General features: G+C 35.8%; 1 pseudogene across 1 annotated transcript; it reads left to right on the plus strand.

Annotated features, from left to right (window-relative positions):
• Nucleotides 1-4,528: 4,528 nt before the first annotated feature.
• Nucleotides 4,529-8,146, plus strand: LOC111654950 (hatching enzyme 1.2 pseudogene; annotated as a pseudogene). The gene is made up of 2 exons (XR_015437241.1): nt 4,529-4,692; nt 5,913-8,146. The product of XR_015437241.1 is annotated as a hatching enzyme 1.2 pseudogene (transcript).
• Nucleotides 8,147-12,861: the final 4,715 nt, after the last annotated feature.

The following is a 12,861-nucleotide window of genomic DNA, read 5'->3' on the forward strand; positions in this document are numbered from 1 at the left end:
GGAGAGGAGGCTGTCTCTGTGCCCGCGTCATTTATTTTTTATTTACTATTAATTAGAATCAGAAGCTTCAGCAGCTCAGAGGAGGTTTGGTGTAAAACAAGCAGGAGATGAAAGGGTTAATGAGGGGCTGATTCCCGCCTCAGCTTCAACATCTGCACATGTATCAAACACACACTTCTATCACATCAGATTAACTATTGGGATATTCAGGGACGTGATTGCGTCATCATGATAGTAGGAGGTGTTGACGTACGATGATGATGATGACGGTGACCTGTAAATGTACCACGGGACGCAGGAAGTAGTGTAGAAACAGCCTTGGACCATGGATGTATTATAAGAATTTATATATATTATATAATATATATTATATAATAGTTCTTATAATACATCCATGCCTTGGACAGGTCTCTGTCTTACATATTTACCGCATATTTAATAATAATATATTAAAAATCTACAGATGATCACATATGACTAGAGGTGAAATGGTATAAAAATATCAGTTTTATCGCTATATTGTTAAAGTGTTCTGAAAATGTTCAAAAAGTAAATTTCACCAGGTTTTATTATTGTTATTGTTAACATTATAATTATCATGAATGTTATTATTTCTTTCAGAGTCTTTCAGTGCACAGACACATGTGAACACACCTGTCACCTTCCCAGCATGAGGCTGTTACACCAGAAACACTGTGGCTGCACTGCTTGGGGATGACGGAGTGACCTGCAGCCCTGAAATTAGTTTTAAAAACACACAGTCATAGATTGAAGCGTCGTGTGTGTACTCTCTGAACAGAAAGGCAGACTGTCTCTGGTTGATGCCGTACAAAACCTAACTTGAGTTAACGACAGTAATTAACCACGGTAATCAACCATGGTTGTAGTGATAATTGAAATTTAAACGGTAATACTAACCGTCATTTTTACTGTGACTTAGTGTGAAACCGGTAACCGTTTCATTTCTACACAAGACGCAGCATTCACAATATTTATTTCATGGAAAAATTCAGATGTTACAACTGACCCAGCCCTGGAGACAGGTGCAACACAGATCAGAGACAACTGCAAAAAAAAAAGATTAGTCTTTATAAGAATGAAAGATTTTAATAAACATGAATTCAGTCAAATTAAATATAAAAGAGAAATGTGCAATTTGCTGTTCTGCCAACTACAAAGCAGATAATACAGAAAATGCCCTGTTACATAAGTGTGTGCAGAGCCTCAGGCCGACACACAGGCAGTTGTGAGTCCAGATGTTGAACCTCTGTAATTTAACTCTTTTAGGTGAAAGCTGAGTGCAGTGACATTAGTCAGAGAGCAGAGGGAGCTGAGACCAGATCAGACCTAAGTCCACAGTCTGAGAGGTCAGTATAATCTGTGACGTGTTCAGGTGCACTTCCTCTGAGTACGTGAATCTCAAACCTGCAGGTAACAATGAGTCAGTTACACTTTATAACAGCCTGTTATTTACAGATCTCATCCTCATTGTGTCATTAACACAATTAAAATAATAATTACTATGTTCCTCATTAAACGTTAAAGAGCAGCCATGTTCTGTATTTTATATTATTACATGTCTTTATTATGTTAGTGTTTCCTTCCACAGCTGCATTTGACAAAGGTGCGTAGGTCAAGGATGTGTTGAAGATGTTGGTGACCCAGCCAGAGATGCCATCTGGTCCAGCAGCTCTCCTGCTTTTTGCCCCCACAGTAAAAGTACTTCCTGTGAAGTATCACAGTAAAAGTACTTCCTGCACTTACAATATCACAGTAAAGGTACTTCAATAGTTGCAGTATCACAGTTAAAGTAATGTGAAAAGTAAACAACTTTAGTACAGTAGAAATGTCAAAGTAGAATAAAATGGAAATACTCAAGCAAAGTACAAGTACCTCAAAATTGTTCAAGTACAGTAGTTGAGTAAATGTACGCAGTTATTTCCCGTCTCTTGACTGTTGGTCACAGACACAAATGTGAAAGATAAACTGACTCGATGCTCAGAGTTACATCTGAATGAACACTGTGATCAAATGAGTGAGGTAAAACAGAAACTGATGCTCAGCGAATAATCACACATTCAGTAATGTGACTTTCTGGCGGAGTTCTATATTTACTGTCAGACTTTATCCTGTAATCAGAGTAGTTCTGTGGAAATTACCATCGGCCTCATCACTTCCTCTTTCAGTATGTGACCCCACAGAAACACAAGGCAATGTGAAAACACACATGTGAAAGAAACCTAACACACTAAGAATCACAGAAAATTGTTCCATTCATCCAAAAATTAATTATATGTTTATTTAAAAAACATCAGTTTACTTTTTTGATCAGTCATGGGATGGAAAAACTTGTCTCACTTATACCCAGAGTGTGAATTATGTAATAACAATAGGGGGGGGTCAACTTTTTCTCCAGGTGAACGGGAACCCAGTACAGAGCCTCAGTTAACTGAAGTGTTACAGTCCTAAAAATTATTCTTGTTTAACTAAAGCTGTCAGATAAATGTAGTGGAGCAGAAAGTACAGTATTATATTAGTGGAAGTATAAAATGGAAATACAAGTAAAGTAAAAATACCTCAAAATTGTACTTAAGTACAGAACTTAGAGTAAATGTACTTAATTACTTTCCATCATTGCTAATAAAATTATTGAGCCTTCAGCACTCATTTTTTTTAAATTAGGGCTTTGAACGTTAACCTGTTAACGCTCGCGATAAATCTGGAAACCTTAATGTGTTATGTTTTTTTAAACGCAAATTAATCATATCACCAAGTTTGACCACAACTACTTCCTGTAGTCCTGCGGTGTGGATGTTTACCTGCCTGGGGGTGAAGGGGTGAAAGGCGCGGCAAACACAGCCAACAACGCTGTATGACGATTTAAAAAGCTTCTGAATGGAAGTTTAGATCAAACCAAAGTTGTGTGTTATACATTTCTTTATTCCATCACCATACTTGTACTGTTTTATCTCCCACCAAAATACAAGTAAATAGTAGAATTTTAAACATATGATTAATCATGATTAATCACAGCCTATTTATGTGATTAACTTGATTAATTGATTAAAATCAATTGACAGCACTAATTGTTCAATGACCCAACAGGTAAAACTCCTGAATTGAAGAGTGAGTGAAAACAAAGAGTCTATAATGTGTAGTGTCTATAATAGAAGCTAATATTAAAAAGGTTTAGACTAACTAAATCACCACAGACACACAAAAGACTATTAACATGAAATAATAAACTCTATAATTTAGTCAAAACGCATCTCTACAACAACTACTCCTTCATTGTCTCACTGTTCATAACTAATGATGATGATCAATAATGAAATAACTTAAGGCTAAAGTTAGAAACTAGCAAACATTAACTAAACTGTAACTTCAGGCTAAACTTAAAAAACAGCTAACATTAACATTCATCTGTAGATACTTGACATGATTTAATTCAGAAACTCTGAAGGAAAGGAAGGAAAGTGTAGTAAACATGCAAAATAGTTAGCTACTGCTAGTTACATTTACAGTGTCTTTGTGACACACGGGAACAGGGAGACTTAAGGACAGAGCCACTGATGGAGTGAGGCAGGCAGACTATGTTCATAATTACAGGTATTACAAGATTATATAAATGTTTCAGCCCCACAAACTGCTGTTTTTACCTCTTTTTTTTGGGGGGGGGGGGGTCAGATCCCCCAACGCTTGCTGTAATTCGAACCCTGCTTATACCACGTAACAACAAAATCTCATATGTAATCAAACAAAAATATTAGTTGTACATTTGCTAATGTGATCAGTGACAGTGTATTAGAGCCCATTGACCCCATCAGGCTGCCGACAGACACTTCCATGTGTTCATATCTTCTGCTCGTCACTTATAAATACCTAGGTGTGCACCTGGACAGTAAACTGGACTGGTCCCTGAACATGGATGCCATCTACCGGAAGGGGCAGAGCTGGCTCTTTTTCTTAAGGAGCCTCAGGTCCTTTAACGTCTGCAGTGAAATGCTGCACATGTTTGATCAGTCAGTGGTGGCCAGTGTACTTTTTTATGCTGCAGTCTGCTGGGGCAGCAGCATGTCCGACATGAACACAAAGAGACTGTACAAACTTGTAAAAAAGGCTGGGTCTGTGCTTGGCAGGAGTCTGGACGCACTCAGGACTGTTGTGGAGCAACGCATGCAATGTAAGATGGAGGTCATCATGGATAATACCAACCACTCTCTCCATAACATTCTGGCAGGACAGAGACAGGGACTTCCATAAAACTTTTGACATATGTTTCTGCTGAGACGTGGCTTCCCAGAAGTTTGCTTATTCACAACTTATTCACAATAAGTTTCCTTATTCAGATGAATTAAATCAAACTTCTGCAAATTTAATTTCAAAAGAACACATAATTTCACTGCATCAGCATGAGGTCAAACACACACACACACACACACACACACACACACACACACACACACACACTCACACACATGCACAAACACACAGCTCAGCCCTCTGGTCATCCAATCGCGTTGCCTGTGGTGTTTTGTGTTGGGAGACAGCGACGCACTAAAACATATATAAATACACAGGTTATCATACTAACAGCAGGTTTTCAGCTTGTCATGAACGTCTATGGATTCTTCAGAGAGAAGATTCCACTTCACTCCATTGACCTGAAGACGTCAGCTCTCACTTCTGTCTGTGAGTATCTTCACTCTTTACCTGTTTGTGTTTTTGACTGTCTATTGTCAGTTAGCAGGTCTGGAGATTGTAAGGATACAAATGTTAATGTTAGCATGTTAAGGTCAACACGCTAAAGGTAAAGGTAACATATCAGTTGTGTATAATTAGTATGCTGACAGAGTTCAGTCATGAGTTTAGTTGGTGCCCCCAACTAAACTCATGGTGTTCCTTGGCCCAAGTCCTGCCCGCATACAGCATGACTGTCAGATGCTGGTTGTCAGGCAACACTGGAGGATAACAGCTGGAATAAGTATGTGGGCCAGAATTGAGCCGGGGACCCAGGGATATGTAGGACATGTTTTGCTAGGCCGGTAGGTAACAAGTGTCCAAATGAGACTACAGAGGTTGTTGGGGACGTTAAACGTCATCATGTTGAATATGAAAACCAATCTACTTACCTGTGCACCTTTACAGCCTTGTTATGTTTATACTCGTGCTCTTACAAACTGTTACTAACTTTGTAAGAGGAAAGGCTTTTGTAGAAGAGGTAGGAGCTAAATCAAACTACAGGTTGAAGTTTAGTGGTGATGATGTTGATGTCATGTGACCGTGGTGTAGTTGGTTTGTAGCCTAACATTAGCTTTTTACTTCTGCTGATTGTATTTAGGCTTCAAACATCATAAAGTGGTGTTTATTATATATCATTAGTGAAGATCATCCTGCTTAACAAAACATGTCAGTATCATGAACTATTTTCAGTAATAATCCAAAACACAATGGAAAAAAACCATTGGCTTTTAGTGGAGGGAACCAGGGTAATGATAACTTCAGGGTTGGACTAAAAGCATATATCATCCCTGTAGGACTGTATTAATGTGCAAATTGACCCCAATGACATCACCGGAAATGTCCAATCTGTGAGTTATTTTATGGGTTTTGGTTTGTTTTTCAAGAGTCAGTGTGAACATGAACCAAACCAAACAGTAACTACGGATCATTTTCCTTCCTTGGCCTGGATCAAATAAACCAAACCACAGGTGTGAGAGCACCTATAGGTGCGGGTTACAGAATCCAGAGAAGCCACCCCATATCACCTCTGTGGCTCCAATATTTTCTCACATTGGAACCCCTCATGTAAATAATGAGTACACATGATATACAAGCATACATCTTATAAATGAGGGGACTAACAACAAATTAGCTGTACACTAGTTTAATAAATCTTTCTTGTCTTTTAGGAATTCAAAGTCGAGACACTACATTGGAGTGTTAACTTCAAACGAGGCCCTCAGACGCTGACCATGAGTCTCAGTCTCCTGCTGTGGCTGCTTGGCCTCTGCCACACCTGTCTGCTCATCGATGGTGGAAATCAAACAGAACCTGAGTATTATGACAATGAGTTGGACAGTATTGGTGCCAGGATTTTGACTGCCAACAGCATGGCCAGTGAGATCCTGATCGAAGGTGACATACTGCAGACCAGAACTAGAATCCCACGGAATGCCAAAAGGCACAACAACTGCTTATGGACAAAAGATTCCAGTGGTTTGGTGCTCATCCCGTACACCATGAGCAACAAATTCTCAAGGTCAGACCAAGACGAGATTTCCAGAGCCATGAAGTCTTTCCACAACAGCACCTGCATCCGCTTCATTCACCAAAACACAAGGAAACACAAAGACTACATCAGCATCAAGAACAGAGATGGATGCTACTCATCAGTGGGCAGAAGCGGTGGCCGTCAGATCCTCTCCCTCAACCGAACCGACTGCATCTCATATGGCATCATCCAGCACGAACTCATTCACGCCCTGGGCTTCTATCATGAGCAGAGCAGGAGCGACCGCGACCAGTATGTCACAATCAACTGGGACAACATCAAACCAGGAAAGACCAACAACTTCCAGAAGCATCACACCAACAACCTGAACACTCCATACAACTACTCCTCAATCATGCACTATGGAAAACATTATTTCTCCCAAAATGGCAAAAACACAATTACCCCGATCCCAGACGCTTCAGTCCAAATTGGCCAGAGGAAGGACATGTCAGAACTTGACATCCACAGAATCAACCAGCTGTACCACTGCAAAAGGCCCTGAGCTTTTTTGCCACTGTCCAGTGAAAATCTCCAAATTTGGTTATTTAAAAATGTTCAAAGTTAGTTTTTTGGTATAATGCCTTTCAACAAGTCAAAGTGCTTCACACACCAGCATTTAAAACAGCAACATTTTGCAGTCAAATCAATTCATTTTAATGGAATCAGCACAAAAAGGTGACTCCTTGGTGGAGGCAAAGTGCATCCACTGCACTTTGGTGAACATTGTTGAATTTGGCTGTTGACCAATATCAATCCATCTTGACAAAGATGATCAAACGCAGGAAGCTAACCTATTAGCTGTGAACACTGTCCAGGAAGACATCAGACAAATACTGCTTTTAATGAGCTGTGGAGACTTACTGTACTGTTAGCTTACAAGCTAACAAACTTACATTCTTATAGCATGTCCTGGCTTGCTAGTTTGTTAGCAGTTAGCTCACCAGCTACAATAACTCACCAGCTGACCCCATGAGCACCACTGGAATATTTAGCAAAAATATCATCGTGTACCAGAAAAATATAAATGTATATGTATTTGTTACGTAGGTATGAATGTTTGTGTGCAGAAATGTATGTATACAAAATGCAAAAATTTAATTGTGTACATTGAACATCTTTGACATAAATGTCATGCAGAATGAATAAACTGAGAAGAACTGAGGCCCCACCCAGTGTTGCTACTATAGTGCTCAGTGTGTGTGTGTGTGTGTGTGTGTGTGTGTGTGTGTGTGTGTGTGTGTGTGTGTGTGTGCGTGTGTGTGTGTTCCCTGAAACTGTCATGGTCTCAGCCTGGAGGCTCCAGGGTTTTGTGTTTTTTTTTGACTTTCTTGGTTTGGTTTTCTGTGTTTTGGGTTTCTGTTCTGGGTTTTGAGTGTTTCTGGTGTCTAGTTTAGTCTTCCCTGTCTTGTGCTCTGTTTCCCCGTGCACTTCCTGTTTTTATTTTGAGAGTCATGTCGCTCCAGTGTCTGAGTTCAAGTTTTGCTTCCTTTGGTTAATCATCCCTGATGTGTCCCACCTGTGTCTGCTTCCCCACCTGTTCTCCATAGTAATCAGTTCTGTTCCTTTAAAAAAGCCCTTGCTCTGTCTTGTCTTTGTGGTTTTATTGTTGGTGATGAGATTTGTTGTTTGTTTCGGCAGTGGCATCGTCCCATGTATGGATTTTGGTTTTTTTGTTAATAAATTCCTTGACACTGGTTCCTCCTCCGCATATGGGTCCACCCTTTACCCCTACTTACCTCAAACCCTTGACAGAAACTTCACCCCTCCATGATTTTGAATATCACCTGGTTTCACTTCAGGTTCATGAAGCACAGCAACAGATACATGTACAGTCTATCAATGTATGTAAATATGAATGCGTTCAGGGAGTAGACGTCTCATGGTTCACTATATAATAATATATTTATACATATATACACTGTTGCTCATAAAGTTGGAATAAAATATTTTTTACCTCTTTGCATGAAATGATTGTGACACTGTGATTTATTCTTGACAAATAAAGTGTATATCTTCTCAAAACTTTAGTAGTCAATCTCTTCCAAACATATCACAATGAAAATGAAACCACAATTAAACCACAATTAAACTGAAAACTAAATTATTCCAACTTTATGGGCAACAGTGTATATTTATATATATATACTATATTTTTCCAGTTGTCAGATATTTATCCACGTTAAAGGTTATCTTCATAAACAGACATTCAAATTCAACTCATATACATATTTCATACATACATACAATACTACATATTCTCGACTTTAAGAGTAACAAGCTGTGATACAAAGGCAAATGAAGAGTAATGACAAGAGGACTGTCAGCCAGTGCTCTAAATAAAGCCTCCTCACATTCACACGTATCATCTATACATCTTAAACAGAAAGGTTTTCCATAGTAAACAGCAGTTTGTACATAGCAATAAATCAAGACATTACGTGACACTGGTAACACAATCAAACAAAAAAGAGGAAGAAACTAGAATCACCTGTTCATATTTTTATGCCTCTGCCAAATATCAGGAAATATGGTCATAGTCTGCCATTCCTGAGTTACAGTATTGAATAATGTCCAGAAGTATTTCTGCAGAATATTATGATGTCACAGTGAAGCTGACCTTTGACCTTTTGGATAGAAATTATTTAATTTTATCCTTATATACATTTGAGTTAAGTTAATTTGAGTTACGGCCGAAAATCTGTTTTGTGAGGTCACAGTGACCCTGACCTTTGATCTTTGACCTTTGGCCACCAAAATGTAATCAGCTCAAGTGAGCTTCGGTCCAAGTGAATGTCTGTGCGAATTTGAAGAAGTTCCTTCCAGGTGTTACCGAGATATCACGTCCACGAGAATGGGACGCATGTTCAACCTGAAAACATGATGCCTCTGGCTTTGACTCTCAGCTGCGGAGGCATCTATTATACTGTGACATTTTATGACTTATCACTCTATAACCTTTTTAACCTCATATACTATGACATTTTATGCCTTACTATACGCTGACATCACAATACTAAACTTTTTTTTTGGCATATCTGTTTTGCATATCTGATGCAGAAAAGGCAGAGAGGACATGACAAAAGTGTCTAATCCTATTATTCACTATACTGTGACAGTTTTTCATGACTTGCTACACTATGACATTTTTTATGACTTCCTATATTATATGGCTTCTTATACTATTATATTTTTGACTGACTATTACTATATACAATGACATTATTATAACCTTTGTTATTTGACTCGGTATACTACATTCACATTTTTCTGGCTTAATATAATAAGACATTTTTGTAGCTATATATACTCTAATACTTCTATGCTTTGATGCATATGATTTTTTGTGAGTTGTTATACAATAAATTATAAATAAACGGTGCATAAATGATTTACTTGATTTAATTTCTTATATGATGAAATTTTTTAAAATTTTCTATATTATTAAGATTGGAATATTTTCTTATGCTCTCCTCTGTTTTCCCTCACTTATGTGTTTGTTTGTTTGTAGTATTTGTAGTAATTATGAGTTATGTTTTTGCCTCAGGGTCATTAAATCTGCTGACAGTGATTCCTGCCATGTCCAGCCTTCACCATCTCCTATCCAATCCCAGAGCTCTCCCCAACTCCACTCAAGTCAACTCCCGGAACCACCTTAACAGCTGGACTCCAGCCACACTGACCTGCCAGCATCCCACCCTCGATTCTCCTGCATGTCCCGCTCCACCTGATCAAGCCTGCCCCTACATTGCCCCTCAACCATTTTTATGTATTACTTTACTATGACATTTTCTAGACATTTTTTAGCCATATTGTACTATGACATTTTTGGCATTTTAAACGCCTTACTACATTATGGCGTTTTTTTGGGACATTTTTATACCTTGATATACTATGGCGTTTTTTGAAGTTTTTATGCCTTACTGTAATGTGACATTATTATGCCTTAGTATACTATGATGTTTTATGCCTTACTACACTATGACATTTTTGGACATTTTTATGCCCAATATACTATGACATTTTTGTAAATTTTATGCCCAATATACTATGAAAATTTTAGATAATTTCACACCATACTATACAATGACGTTTTAGAAAATTTAATGCCTTACTATACCATGACATTTTTTGATGTTTTAAAGCCATATTATACTATGAAGCTTTTCTTTATTTTTATGCTGTTCTATACTATGACGTTTTTCAATATTTTTATGCCACACTAGACTATGAAGTTTTTTGACAATTTTATGCCTTACTATACCCTGACATGTTTTGATATTTTTAAGCCATACTATACTATGACGTTTTTAGATAATTTCACACCATGCTACACTGTGACATTTTTTGACAATTTTATGCCATACTATACTATGACGTTTTATGATATTTTTAAGCCATATTACACTATGAAGTTTTTTGACAATTTTATGCCATACTATACTATGACGTTTTTTGATATTTTTATCCAATACTATATTATCACGTTTTTTTTATATTTTCAATCAATTCTATAATATGATGTTTTCTGATATTTTTATGCCATACTATACTATGACGTTTTATGATATTTTTAAGCCATATTACACTATGAAGTTTTTTGACAATTTTATGGCATACTATACTATGACGTTTTTTGATATTTTTATCCAATACTATATTATCACGTTTTTTTTATATTTTCAATCAATTCTATAATATGAAGTTTTCTGATATTTTTATGCAATACTATACTATGACGTGTTTCACAATTTTATGCCATACTATACTATGACGTTTTATGATATTTTTAAGCCATATTGCACTATGACGTTTTATGATATTTTTATGCCATACTATACTATGAAGTTTTTTGACAAATTTATGCCATACTATACTATGACGTTTTATGATATTTTTATGCCATACTATACTATGACGTTTTATGATATTTTTATGCCATACTATACTATGACATTTTATGATATTTTTAAGCAATATTACACTATGAAGTTTTTTGACAATTTTATGCCATACTATACTATGACGTTTTATGATATTTTTATGCCATACTATACTATGACGTTTTTTGATATTTTTATGCCATATTATACTATGAAGTTTTTTGACAAATTTATGCCATACTATACTATGACGTTTTATGATATTTTTATGCCATACTATACTATGACGTTTTTTGACAATTTTATGCCATACTATACTATGACGTTTTTTGACAATTTTATGCCATACTATACTATGACCTTTTTTTTCAATTTTATGCCATACTATACTATGACGTTTTATGATATTTTTATGCCACACTATACTATGAAGTTTTTTGACAAATTTATGCCATACTATACTATGACGTTTTATGATATTTTTATGCCATACTATACTATGAAGTTTTTTGACAAATTTATGCCATACTATACTATGACGTTTTTTGACATACTATACTATGAAGTTTTTTTTCAATTTTATGCCATACTATACTATGACGTTTTATGATATTTTTATGCCATACTATACTATGAAGTTTTTTGACAAATTTATGCCATACTATACTATGACGTTTTATGATATTTTTATGCCATACTATACTATGAAGTTTTTTGACAAATTTATGCCATACTATACTTTGAAGTTTTTTGACAATTTTATGCCATACTATACTATGACGTTTTTAGACAAATTTATGCAATACTATACTATACTATGACGTTTTATGATATTTTTAAGCCATATTGCACTATGACGTTTTATGATATTTTTATGCCATACTATACTATGAAGTTTTTTGACAAATTTATGCCATACTATACTATGACGTTTTTTGATATTTCTATGCCATATACTTTATGATATTTTTATACCATACTATACGTTTTTTGATATTTTTATGCCATACTATACTATGAAGTTTTATGATATTTTTAAGCCATACTATACTATGACGTTTTATGATATTTTTATGCCATACTATACTATGAAGTTTTTTGACAAATTTATGCCATACTATACTATGACGTTTTATGATATTTTTATGCCATACTATACTATTACGTTTTTTATATTTTCATGCCATACTATACTATGACGTTTTATGATATTTTTAAGCCATACTATACTATGACGTTTTTTGACAATTTTATGCCATACTATACTATGAAGTTTTTTGACAAATTTATGCCATACTATACTATGAAGTTTTTGACAAATTTATGCCATACTATACTATGACGTTTTGTGACAATTTTATGCCATACTATACTATGATGTTTTATGAAAATTTTATGCCATTCTATACTATGAAGTTTTTTGATATTTTTATGACATACTATACTATGAAGTTTTTTTTCAATTTTATGCCATACTATACTATGACTTTTTATGATATTTTTATGCCATACTATACTATGAAGTTTTTTGACAAATTTATGCCATACTATACTATGACGTTTTATGATATTTTTATGCCATACTATACTATGAAGTTTTTTGACAAATTTATGCCATACTATACTTTGAAGTTTTTTGACAATTTTATGCCATACTATACTATGACGTTTTTTGACAAATTTATGCAATACTATACTATACTA

This window comes from Seriola lalandi, unplaced genomic scaffold, assembly GCF_002814215.2.
Source record: "Seriola lalandi dorsalis isolate HSWRI2012SDOR001 ecotype SW California unplaced genomic scaffold, Sedor1 jcf7180002054296, whole genome shotgun sequence".
NCBI lineage: Eukaryota > Metazoa > Chordata > Actinopteri > Carangiformes > Carangidae > Seriola > Seriola lalandi.